Source organism: Lycorma delicatula, chromosome 6 (assembly GCF_047948215.1).
Source record: "Lycorma delicatula isolate Av1 chromosome 6, ASM4794821v1, whole genome shotgun sequence".
Lineage (NCBI taxonomy): Eukaryota > Metazoa > Arthropoda > Insecta > Hemiptera > Fulgoridae > Lycorma > Lycorma delicatula.
In genome coordinates this window covers 66,107,003-66,121,930 of record NC_134460.1, presented here as the reverse complement: position 1 = coordinate 66,121,930, position 14,928 = coordinate 66,107,003, and positions in this window count along the sequence as shown.

Below are 14,928 nucleotides of genomic sequence, written 5' to 3'. Positions count from 1 at the left end.
TATTATACGAGTATATCTAAATTAAAATAAAATTTTTATTTTTGTTAACGTATTTTGTTATCTTTTCAACTAGTGAACAATAAGAACCTATCCCCCCACAGGTTCAATGAGATGAGGATGATATGCATGACTTGGAAATGAGATGTAGTCTTGTACAGACCCAGGGCGATCGTTCTTGAGAGGATAATTTAACCTCAACCACCAAAATATTCAAACCCGTATAAAAGCAACTGAACTTAACTGGGATTTGAACTAGACTTTGAAACTCAGCTATTAAACAACTAATTTGTGATGACTGGGTGAGTTTAAAGTAAAATAAAATAAAAATATAATTTAAAAAAATAATATATCAATAAAATTTAATTTCTAACTATTAAAAATAGTGTTTTTCTCCAAATTCATCTAAAAAATTAATTTAAAATGTATTAAGAAGAATTAAATTAATAAGTAACAATTCTTAGAAATTTTGCTGAATCCGCAAAACAGAGGTGAAGTCTTTTATGAAACAAGTTTTGGGTATCGTTCTCGGTCTTCTTGATTGTTTTCATGAATTAAAATAATTATCTTTCATTCGCACTCATAATAAAAAAAAGTTTCTAACTCTGATTAAATTTGAAAGTAATATTTATTGTTTTACACCGAAATAATAAAAAAAAAAAAAACTGTCACACATGTTTAATAATTTATACCTCATATAGTTAGATTAAAAAAAAAGAAGGTTTTTTTTTTGTTTTTTAAGAAAATAATTTTCCATTTTTAATTCTAATGCGTAGGAATGACAATTACCTAAAAGGTTGTTTTTTTTTTGTTTTACATAAGATGCTTTTACTACTACTTTATATGGGAATTAGGAACAATTTAAAAGAAATATATATACAACCAAACCGATATAATGTAAAAAAAGAGAAGAAAAAAACATTATTATAACGAACTGAAATTCGGATATATTTAGTTACAGTAAGTGTAAAGTATAACTGATGAATTAATCATTTTCTACCGACAAATTTATTTCGAGTTATACGAAGACAAATATCTAAACGAAAAGACACGTTATAATAAGAATCACATTTTTAAAAATCGGTTTAAAGGATGACAAAGATTACATTTGTTACTAAAATAGTAATAAATTATAGCTTTAAAAAATAGAGAAAGACTGTTATTTACATATCAATCTTTTATAAGCATATTAATATACATATTTTTATATAAAAGTTCTGAGATGATGAAAATTAACTATAAATGCACAAAAACGGTACGCAATTGCTTATCTATTTAAAAAAAAAGGTAAATAAAAATTAATAAATAATATATTTAAGCAATCATGAAGAATTGGCTAATTTTTTATACTTATATACGTATGAAACTAATTTTAATAGTTTTTTGTAAAAAATTATTTAACTTTAATTAGATCACAGCGACTGTTAAAAAATACATGCAATTTTGATGGTATATAAGTTGTTAGTTAATGTCATTGAAACTAGTGAAAAAATCTATAAAATTCTTTCCATTTATTATCGTTTTTTTAACAGAAGAAAAAATTACATAATAGGTTATAAAGCAAATGAGATATATTTTAACTATCGTACAAACAAAAATTTCTAATTTTTTTATGATATTGCTACATAAGCTTGAAGTTTGTGCGTGGGATATGAAATTTTGTAGCATATGAAAAATGCCATGCCTGACCGGGATTCGAACCCGGATCTTCGGATGAAAGGCGCGAGAAGCCACTCGCGCCGCGGATTGTAAACAACTTTTATTTATTTAATGTAACGAAACTTTATTTAAATAAAATTGTATTAAATAATAAAATAAAATAATAAATTTATTAAAAAAAAAATAAATAAATAAATTTATATTCTGTATACATTTTCAGTTCTAATATCAATTCTAATTGAGGAATGAAATAAGCAACCTTGAAAGTTTATGAAAATTAGTGTTTAGACGTCATTAAACCTAAACCCATTAATAAAAATTAGAAAAATTTTGAGGAGGTATTAAAAATTTAACTAAAAAATGTATAAGATAACTAAGTATATCTTTATAATAAAAATAAAATTGACAAAAAATTGAAATTCTCAGTTTAAGTGTTAGCTTTTTAATAATACAAAACTAGATTTTTTTGATTTTTTTATAAGTAGTATATTTACAATCGTTTCCTTAAGTGGAACCATAAGTAAATCGTTTGATAAGAAGCAAATGATAAGGGGTTCTTAAGGAACTCCCATAATAAGTAATTCGTAATAATAGTTATCAGTAATCTTAAACTTCATTAGAAAAATATTTCTACCAACATTTCATAGTCCATAAAAACAAAATATGAATAAATAAAAAACCGATAAACAAATAAATAATCAAAAAAAAAAAGAAAAAAGTCAAACAAGAATAATATCACTAGATTTGACGTTGTCATTTATCAGTCTGTCACGCAGTAGCCCCTAAGTCAAGCTCATGGAGACGTTTCAATCTTCGTACGTCCCTGCTGTTATCAATTAGATTGATTACTAAGTGGTTGACGTGATATTCAAGTCGTATTTAACACTGCGCTGTCTCAACTTCACGAACCGTCGGAAGCTCTAGATATTAATGAATTTCATCATTCCATGTGAACCAGAATGCCTCTGCAGTTGCTCTCATTACTTTGTTTTGGAAGCATTGTATGATATCTATGTTATTATTACTTGCTGTTACCCACAACTCCACGCCTTAAGTCCAGACTGGTCGTAGTAAATCAGTAATTTATTGGACAAGGTGAGCTGCGAGTTTCTCCATAGCAGCCAATGCAGTTCCTTATATTTTGAGTTTAGTTTTTTTCTTCTCATCCTCACGTGACACTTCCAGGTTAAACGCCGATGTAGGCGAAGTCCTAGGAACCGCACACTATCCGTTTGTGCGATCAAGAAACAATCCATGTACACACTGGGACAGTCACCCTTTAACATGGAGAATGTGACGCTTTGATTTATCCTGACTAATTTTAATCTTCCATTTTTTCTGCCATGCGCAGATCTAATGCCATTTGCAGTTCCCGTGAGGCTAGGCCAATTGGTCAAACAGTTTCTCCTCGATCCATTCTTTGGATAAGAAATCCAATCTGTTCGTTTCGTATGCAGGATAGGCCTCCTTTTCTTCCTCAACACCGTCGTGCTCACTTTAAGTAAAACGAGCGAGTGGTCCGACGTCGCATCATAGCTGTTTACTACCAGAGTAAATGTAGATAATATATCTGAACTGATAAAAATGTCAGGTAAATCCGGTATCTTCGTTAAGTTCGTAGGCCAGTATGTCGGCTGAAATCCCGAAACTACGTCCAGGCATACATTTTGAACACATCTCCTCAACATCTTTCCCCAGCTGGTTGTTAACCGCGAATTCCACAACGGGTCTTTCGCGGTCCAGTTCCCTCCAGCAATAAACCTAGAACCTAGTGTTGCAATGTAATCGGAGTACAACTTGTTAGTTATAGTATGACGCGGAGGACATTACACCGCGGAGAGTTTACAGGTCCTAACCAGTCTGTAACTTAACCGTGGTTGCCGTGTCTGGTTAGTGTAGAATCCTGGAAGTTGGTGATGCCTCAGAGAATTCCTAACCAGTATCCCAGTTCCCCTATGAGCTCTCCAGTTTGAGTTGATTTGTTACATACACCGAGAAACCTTGAAACCTAAGGTAGTTCCGGTCTATAAAGTGCGTCTCTGATACTAGTATTACGTTCAGAGAATTCGTAATTGCTATAATTTCTAGTTCTTTCCGTCTAGAAAGTAGGCCGTTCATTAACGGCCATGTAACGATCCGGAGAAATTTTGTCATCAACAGATTTTTGAGAGTACCAGATTAAGCAAGATTGTTAATCTTCCAATCTGTTGAACTAGGAAATCTGTTTTTGAAGAAAACCTGTCAACATTATTCTCAGCTTTACGACCAGCTGCCGCAGCATAGGTTCTGTGGAGACTCAGGCTTTCCGCCGACGGTCCCAGGTGTTCCATATCCCATTGTGGGACAATTTTTATCATCAAACGTGAGGCCGGTCGCCCTACGGCTAGTGGATTCGAGAACTTGCTCCGAGAGTCGATTTTGAACACAAAAGTTTGCCTTTTGTTTCAGTTTCCTCTCTAATCTTTCTTGGTACACTCTGCAGCCTCGATAGTTTGCAGGATGGTCGGATTGACTTAAAGCACAGGTTGCAGAAGTGCTCCTGTCCTTTCTGGAACAATCAGCTGTTTAATGATCTTCCCCATGTTTTACGCAGTGGAAGGGCCTCTAGGTGGGGGGCTTGACGGGTTCTATTGGGTCGTAATATTCGTATCCTCTAATGGAAGACCGCTAAATCTATTTGATACGGGTAATCCACCATTGCTAGGATTATGAATTGCAGTTTGTTTTCTCTTCATAAGTATGGTTGTCCACTGACTTGAAATAGGTTAGAATTTCGTAATTACACTGTCGTTATCGCTTGAATTTCCGGATAAATTGTTTGCTATGTCATCTCTAATTAGTTTTCTACCAGCTACCCTCCTCGGATCTCTATTCGACGCCGTTTTTGGACCATGTTTTCTTTATTTATTTTTATAACTTCCACAATCAGATACCTCTTCTTCAATCATATCAGCTGTTGGTAACTGATCCATAGTAAGTAATTAATAAACATAAACAAAAAAGTAATCAGATAAACAAAAACCCTTTAGCAATGAAACTCAAAAAAACCTCAAAGTATTCCAAATACTGTTTTTGACTTGATTTTGACTTGATTTTAAATCCAAATAATCGTTTATACACTAGTCCAGCACAAATATGTAGTTTATAAGTCGGAAAACACTGTTAATAAAAAATAAAAGTGTCCAAATAGCCTAGGTAACTCAATAGGTTACCCAGACCAGAAGTTATTCCAAAAGTTTAATTAAATTTTGCAAATCAAAAACATAACTATTAGAAACATAAAATACATTAAACAGAATACAATAAACATAAAATAAAACTATATATAAACAGAATAACTTAAAAAAGTGGATCGTTATGAGGAGCTAATTATTATTTAACCTATGGCGCCCAAACATATGAAAACTGGATATGAAATGTAATTTTTATTTAACAGGTCGAAGGTTAAGAAGTCGAAGGTTCACTTTTTGAAGTGAACCTTCGAATTTTTGAAGTCGAAGTTCACTTCTTTCTAACCTCTTTTCTCTTCTTCCAAGCCTTTCTCATTTTTCGGCATGATTTTGTTTTTGCTCATCTGTACATTTATTTTTTACCACAAAACCTATTCTTCGAAAGTTATCATTATCACAACAATCCTTTTTTTCAAGTCTACCCTTCGTAGTTCTTCCATCTGTTTCAGGTAATATTTGGTTTTCATGTTCTTCAAAAATTTGTTTATTTAATTTGTTTAGATCCAACCTGATCATATATCCGAAGAAAGTTAAGCTTATTTTTCTTATGTCTTATTCAAGGTATTTTTGATTTTGGTAGATCTTATCAGATTTCAGTTTATATCCTTCCTTTATTAACTTTGGGCTATCGATTTTCCTCAGTAAGATTTTCTCGTTTTTGTGAAAATTTTCGAGGTCGGATAGATGAAATGTTTCAGTGCAATATAAGAATAATCTTATATTACAGTGATCTTAAATTTATAAGTAAATAATTCATTATTTAAAAAAAATAATAAGACATACGTACACTATTACAAGAAAAAAAAATTATTGTAAAAAAAAAACACAAATAAATAAAGTTTCATTTTTTTAAATCAATATTTTATATAAATTAATAAAGATGCATAAAATTTTCTTATCGTAAACTAGATAGAACAATAAAAGGAAAAAATACTGGATCAACTCATAAATTAACAAATAAATAATAATCGATATGAAAATATTAATGTAAGTTTTAATAACGTTAAATGTATAAATAAATTTTAAATATCTAATTAAACAAATCGTAAAAATATAAAATTTTTAATATTTGAAATTAAAATGTATGCTTTTAATCTATATTTGTATAGGTTATGTGCGTATAATAATCAATATATTATTTTTATTGCAAAAAAAGATACAAATTTTTATTACAATAAAACTAAATTAATATTATTTTTTTTAAAGATGATAAATAATAAAACGAACAAAACATTAAATTTAATTTAAAACAATTACCGTGTCGTATTTTATCAAACTAATAATTAATATACCATAAATAATAATTACTCTATCTCAAAAAAAAAAAAAAAACATAAGGAAAAAGTTATCTTTAACAAGTTTATTAATAATGAACGATTATAAATAATATATCATAATTTTAATTTAGCAAATTAAAAATAATTTCGGTTCACTTGAACAAAAATTATTAATAGTCAATAAAGATATTATTTTTAATCAACTGCGTATTATTTTAGACGTAAATCGGTATAATAAAAAAATAAATATGGTAATATAAAATGTATATTGTTGTAAAAAAAAATTATTTTTAAATGAATACAAATATATTTATTAGCGTTTATACAAAAAGTACGGGTAACATCAGTAATTTCCCATATTAAGAGGTAAGATTGCCAAATAAAAATTCTTAACAAACGATTTTAACGCTCCAAGCAGTATTTTACTAAATTTTACGAAAATATTTTATATATTTTATTCCCTGACGCTGTTAATTAGATATTTTTGTTCACGTAATGTACAATTAAACTCAGATTTATTCAAATAACGCAACAAATTTCAATACAAAACAAAAAATAAAAAATAAATAAATAAATAAATAATTGCATGATTTTACTTAGTTAAACATTAAGAAAGTAAAAAAAAAAATCCTTAAAACTAAGAAAACATTACACATCATACCACCAAAAAAATGTTACAGAAAATGACATTTTTAGAAATAGTGTTGTTCATTTTAACAAGTACCAACAACCTACATGTATTCTCTCCGCCCTTAAAAAAAATTGTTCGATGAAAAATTATGTATATATAATACATTTATATTTTTTTTTTTTGAGAAAAATTAAGTGAGATCTTTTTTTGAAGAAACTACGAAGGTGTTACTGCACTAAACACACTTATTTCAACAACAGTTATTAATGATCTTTTGGCCAGGTTTTTTAAATTTGTTTTTATTTAGATAAAACTATAAATTTTGGATAAAAGTAAAATATTCTGTTAAAATTATTAAAATTTATGAACAGTAAATATTTATATTTGAATATGATATTTTTAATAGTTAAAGTTTAATAATCGAAACTCTATTAAAAACTTGGCAACTTGAAAATTAACAGTATTAAATATCAGTCTGACTGTAATTTGTTTAATAATTTGTAATGAGATAAATCTTCAAAGGAAAGTATCTAGAAACAAATAATAATAAATCTTTAAAGTTATTTTGTTAGTTCTTATATGAACTAACCAAATGAAAGAAGTTTAAAAAAAAATACGATTGTACTATATAGCTCCCATGAAAAAATTCACATTTAAAAAGCAAATTTCCTACATAGTCTTTATTAAAAAAAAAAAAAAAAAAAAAAAATGTATATACAGATTAAAATGTATACAATATTTACTTAATTTTTTTAATGCTTCTATATAAATAATATTTAATTAATTATTATTAATTAGTTTATTTAATTTTTATATTGCTTCTATATCATGATATTTCTTTAGTAAAAATATACAGACAAAAAAATCCTATACGAGGTACACCTGAAATAATCATCAGACTCTAACTTTTAAAATTCAACAAAACAAAATTGCGTCATCGCCCAATAGTACAAAATATTCATCAAACCTTTAACTAGAATATCACAAAGATACTGATAAATCCCAGAACAATTCTATAGTAAAATCTATTGAAAAACAAAAAACCTAATAACTTAACAATTTATAAAAAACAATGGTTTCTCTATGAACAAATTTTATGAAAAAAATAATAATTTTTTGAAAAAAACTTATGAGGCACTTTGTGAAACCATATTCTACACAAAATTTTATTACAATGTTAAGAATAGTTGTAGAACTAACTTTGAAATATATATTAATTTGCAGAATTAAAAATAAATAAATAAATATAATATATGTTTGAACGAGGCTAATGCAGACAGAATTCCAATATATTCATCCCTAAGATATTTCTACCGAACAGAACGAGATTATGTTGACTAAAAATAAAATTACAGGTCGATATTTTTTATTATAAATATGAATAAATTTAAAAGGTAATTACATAAAAACTGAAAAAATCTTTCTAATAAGAAATAACAGTTCACGAAAAAAATATTGAAGTTAGCAAAACATGGATATGACATAATAGAAAACTACACATTTCTGTTCACAAATATATAAAATTTGGATGAGAAAAAAACGGAAATGAATATTTATTTAAAATGTAATACAAATGTTTTTAATTAAATGTACCTGAAAATAGCCAACCAGGGATCGAAATGCATACTGAAACAAAAAATTATTCATTTCTATTAAAGAAAATAAATTGCATTAATAAAAATGATTGGGATTATTTTAATGACAAAACTGAACTTTAAAACGATCAAAATCAATATCATCCTGTATCTAAATTAAGAATCACGTAATGAACGTAATACCGGTTTAATAATTGTTTCTATTAATAGCACTCACCCTCTCTCTCTCACATACACTCAAATTCTCTCTCTCACACCCTCTCTCACTCGAATCCCTCACTCGCTCTCTCTCTCTTAAGACACATTCGTTCTTAATGTATCGGTCTTTCTTTGTCCCTCAAAATGACGTCTGTTGAATTCAAAGAAGAATGTAGAAATATCCAATGAAACAGTTAAAGCGTAACAAAATCATTATTACTGACTTCAGATTTGAGTTCAATTCAAACCAGAGAAAATCGGACACGGAGTAATGGTAATACTCAATAAAATTAAATAGAGTATCTAAATAAAATGGGCTGTAGTTTGAAAATATAAAAATAACCAATCACAGAAAAAAAATTAAGAATAAAAAAATATCTAATTTTGGATAAAAAAATTTATTTATTTTCAGTTTGAAAAAAATTCGACATATTTTATGTAACATTACTGACAATAAAATTATTAAAAACAAAGATGAAAAAGATTTTTATTTAACATCTTTTTATTTATTGTCGAATCGAAAATTAAAGTCAATAGCGACTGGAGTTTAACTCTAAAGTGCACCGGTAAAGATGTCGTCTTAATCATAATCAGGCCAACCATTCCTGATATATAGTTAATTGAACCCCAACCATGAAAAACACCGGTATCCGTAATATAATACTCAAATCCGAATAAAAGCAACTACCTTTATTAGGATTTGAAGTTAAAAACCCTCGACTTCGAAATCAGCTGATTTACGATGACGAGTTTACCATTAGACCAACTCAATTGGTTAAAAACATTTTTACTTTCCCGGCTATAGCGATATATGCTGCTATAGCTATAACGGAAAAATATATAGATCGATAAAAAAATAAATGTTTAAAAATTGCTCTTAAAATTTTTAAGTTTTGTGCCTTAAGGAGACATTAAAAAAAAAATTAAATAAATAAATAGATTTAAATGATTAGTAAATAATCTGCGAAGGAAAATGTTATTCCATTGCTCCCAAGTAAAAAAATCCATTTTTTCCCTCCCCAAAAAATTATTTTATAAATTTTAATCTTTTTTAGCTTTTTTTTCCTTAATGAGATCGTCATATAAGCTTGAAGCTTGTGCGTGGAATATGGAATTGGAATTTCATAGCGTATGAAAAATACCATGCCTAACCGGGAATGGAACTCGGGATCTCCGAATAAAAGGGGAAGCGCTACTGCTCAGCCACATATATCTTGCTGAAGGAAAAGAACTTCTAGGAGTTTTTTTTGCATTAATATTTTCTTTAACAATAGGCCTTCAAACCAGTATAACATTTTTTTGCCCATCCTACTCCAGTCTTTCTTTCTTAAACCTGTTTAGCCTCCGGTAATTACCGTTCAGATAATACTTCAGAGGATGATATGTATGAATGTAAATGAAGTGTAGTCTTGTACAGTCTCAGTTCGACCATTCCTATTACCTGTGGTTAATTGAAACCCAACCACCAAAGAACACCGGTATCCACGAATTAGTATTCAAATCCGTGTAAAAGTTACTGACTTTACTAGAACTTGAACGCTGGAACTTTCGACTTCCAAATCAGCTGATTTGGGAAGACGCGTTCACTACTAGAACAACCAATAGTCTAAGGTAACAAAAAATAATTTTTTAATTAAAAAAATAGTCAAAATTTTCTTCCTCTTATTAGAAAATTACAACTTTATAAGAATTATGACTGTATCTTTGTAGTTTTAAGTATTCTTTTAGAAGTCTTTTTTTAATTTATTATTACTTTGGATTTATTTTCTTAAAAATTAATTTTACCCAAATCCTTCCCCTTGAAAGTCTGGTTCTCCCAAAATTAAAAAAAAAGAAAATAGTCTATTTTCCATGAATACTAAACAATAAGTCCTACAAGTTATATAAAAGTCCTAACTTTCATTAAGTTCACAAGTATAGAAATAATGAGTGTTTTGCGTCTATTTATTTAACTATACATCATAAAATTAGAAATAAATATTTTTACAAAAAACTTTTCGTAATTTTGGTAATGTCTCGGATACGCCGGTCAAGTTATGCAATTTATTACCGAGTTTTTATATTTTACGAAAAAATCACAAACGGAGGGATCTGGGCCGTTTAGATGAAAAACACTACACGATAAAAAAGGGTTGCGCTGTAATAAAGACCGGAATTACAGTCCTATCTAATTCCTCAGATTTGAAAAAAAGAGAAAATAATTGATTAAAAAAAGGACTTGTTCAGTTCATCTTACCAGATTTCAATGCGGTTTAATCTTTCAATGAATAAATATACACGATTTTAATAAAATAATAATTCGCAAATATTATTTTTTCTAATTAAAAACAAAATGTTTTTTTATTTTAAGTAAGAAGTATTTAATAGAAATCTAAACTTGATTTTTTATCATTGCAGCATATGAAAAAAGTATATTTTAAAATTTCAAAAATATACTTACTTACTAGTTCCTCTAACCAGCAATTTAAAAATTCAATTTCTACTTGTTACTATTTCATGATTTATTTCTAAAAGAATATTTTAAATGGTTGATATATTTTTTATTATATTTTTATACTAGTTGTGGACTATGGAACGAGCCTATTATAATTCATTCGGAACATTTTTCTTTACTTCTGATAATTACTAGATCAATTATCAGTATTACTGACAAATCATATGATGTCATACTTGCTAAAATGAAATTTTTTCTAGCTTACTTTCTAAAATTTTATTTACTTGTTACTATCTCTATTTTTTAATAATCATTTGAAATATTAAATTACCAACTATAATTAATGTGTGTTTACTTTCAAACAAAGCCGATAATTATCGTGCACTAGTCAAAACACAGTGGTGGAGTAGCGACAGTTTTGATAAACCATGATTCAACCGTATTATATTTACTGTTATGTAGTTAATTTCAGTTTTATTGATATTAGTGTAATTAAAAGTTATGAGAAATAAATGCAAAACTTAAAAAACATTTTTGTATCCGAAGATTCAATTGTTATGATTAGGCGTAAAAATAAAATATTCAGTTACGGATTATTATGAAAATAATTTCTGGACAAAAGTCTTCCAATTTATTATACTGTTTTCAGTTAATAATTTTTTTATTATATTTTAAATAACGATAAGATTAAGTTAATATACATATTTTTACACATTAACGAATATAGGCCATCGTATTTACATAGAAATAAAGAAAAATGCAAGAAAATAAGAAGCAATACCAAAACGAAAGTTGAGGTAAACTAAAGAGGCTTACGCTTTGAACTCGGTCGGATGGTGTCAACAAAAGGTTGTCCCAGGTAGAATCCATCAGTGTTTACTTCATGTTTAAAAACTATTGTCCTTGCCATATCTATGTGTTTTGTATAAATCTAATGTATATGTATGTGTGTGCGCGCGCGAGCGTGGAGGGTGGAAGGAGGAGCCACACCTGCATATCCCTCCCACTCGGAACACACAATACCTATATACCTAAACTCAGATAACTGATTATGAAGGGCTGTAGACTGATTGCTACTACGAGGTACGGTTTATCGTAGTAGTTTGTCTTCTGTTCCTACCCCCATTCGGTCTTTTATATTCACCCTTAGCCGAATCTAAAAAGATAAAATAAAAGAAGATTGTTCCTTTTTTACATTTCATTTTAAAAATACTGAACTTTCAAAAATATAGCAGTTACTCTTACGTATTTTCAACTAGAAAAAAAAAAAAAAAACAATAAAAATTGCTGAATATTTAACCAATTAGAAATTCAGTATATAACGAGGAGAAATATTTTTAATTTGTTTTAACGTGGGGTTACCAGAAATTAATGAAAATTATTAAAAAAAACTAACCATTGAAACCAGTTTAATTTAAAGCGGATTTATTATTAATTAAAATGAAAAACAATTCGTTAATCGAAAGGTAATTTATTGAAAATATTTTTGACGAATTAAAACCCAAATGATCAATTTACTTTTCGGGGTGATCAACTGAGTCCTTCATTCCTGTGTTTAGAAAAAAACATAGGAAATGTTGATACGTACAATTGATTTTTTCATATTTTCTAACAGGGCATTTAATCATAGCTAAAGCAGGCTATGTACATGGAAACGTGGCTCGCCGAACATAAATCAGAGAATCGTGCTCCTGTAATATTTTCTCCACATATAATAAAATAAAAACGATTCTCTTAATTCGAAATTGGTTCGACATGAATGATAACATCTCATAATACCACAATTTGTGTTTATATTACCTTACCTCAGATTCAATGGACTCCATCTGCTTTGATTCTCTACGAAACCTTTTCTTTAAATCCTATCCTTCAAGAAATTAAAATCCGCATTTGGGATTCTTTCCAAGAATCAAGAATAAAAGAAAGTTTAATACCTAATCGCCCTTGTAATAATCACTTAATTTTCTATATACCGATAAACTTCGATAAAATCCATGAGGAAAGAATGATTCATGAAAATTACGTTGTCTGACAATGTGGTGTGAATTACAACGTCCAAGAGGATAGGAGTGACTGATTCGTGACGAACATACAGGGCGAACGGTGGTATACCCAATAAAAATTATTGATGAACCGAACAAAAATTAATCCAATTAGATAGAAGACCAAGTTCGTTCACGAACTCTGATCGCTAGCATCTACACGCGGAACAAAAGGGAATTTGGTTCGAACGAACAAAGTTCAACGAACCAGTTTCCCTAGTGTAAGCTTGCTCTATCCAGTGTATATGAATATATATATATATTTTTTTTTGAGTCAGTTAACTGGTTTGATGATATTCTTCATTCAGTTTTGCTTTTTGCTAATAGTTTAACTTCGACGAATTTACTACGTCCTCTATCCACAATCTGTTTTATATTCTAATCTTTCTCTTCCTGTACAGGTTTTACTTTCTGTAAATCACTCTACTTCCAAACTAAATAACCCTGGATGTCTTTATACATGGCTCACTGACCTAATTTAACTCTGTTCAAGTTCTGTCACAAATTTTTGTTTTCTCATATTCCTTTTAAGACCTCTTTTTACATTTTTATGTACACATTTAATTTCCAACATCCTCCTGTAACAGCAAGTTTCAAATACTCTTTTTTTTCTGTTGTTTTGTTTTTGTTTTATTGTTCAAAATTCATTACCATTAAACGATATTCTCCATAAAAATATTTTATTTTTTCATTTTCACTTTCAGTTCTATATTTGACACTAGCAGATTTCTTTTCCACATAAAATTTTCCCTTATTCGTGTCAATTGCTTCTGATAATTACATCGTCCATTAAATTACATACTTTATAATTTTACTACTTAATAAAAATAGCAACATTTTTAAATATAATTAAATAATAGAATTTCCTACTTCAAATATTCATCATTATCTTTTTTGTTACACTACAATTAATTTTTGTTTTAATCTTATTTACTCTAATTGTAAAGTTTTCACCGGTAATAAATTCACAACATTCAATATTTCAGAAGAAATATTTTTGGTTCTGTATTACCCCAGCGAATCTTAATATTTATTTCCTGACCTGGGATATATATATATATATACTTCACTTTTAAATGATTTCTTCAATTTTTGTGATGGTTCTTTTACGAAGAAGTTGAAAAGCAACGGGAACAGACCCTATCCTTGTCACACACTCTATCACTCTCTCTCTCTTCTGAACAGAGGTAACTTTTATTCATCTTAACTCTTGTAACTGCTACCTGATTCATATATAAATTGTAATTAATTGTACTCTCCCTTTATTTAACACAAAGTTTAAACAAAATAGATACTATGAAAACTTAAACTGTCATTAAATTATTATTAACAATCATAACAGAATTCTAAATTACATCATTAACAATTATTGTCATATCTAAGGATATTTATCAGTATAATTAGAATTTATATAAAATAATATTATATTATTAAAATTTATTTCTATCTAATTAAATTTATTCCCAATAGAGAAGCTAAAACTTTTCAGTCAGGATTAACCTGATTACATGAATATAACAATATCGTAAATAGTTTTAGCGTTGATCAAGGTTGTGAGGTGAGCGTACTAATATTGTTCTTAGAATATACAAACTATTCATCCCTATAACAGTACTTTTGTACAGTTTAAAAATATCACGAGTATCTAACTTGTTAGAATAAATTCATATTCTACGAGTTGGTAGTGATTCATAATACTGTTTTTATAATACATGCCTGAATGTTTATTTATTTTGTATTAAATCTCTCTTTCTAGTTCACGTACACTAAAACAATAATTCATAATTACATTTGTTATTAAAAACTTCTACATTTTGAAAAGTAGCGCAGAGTTCGCTAAAGTAAAAATTACATACGAATGGTAA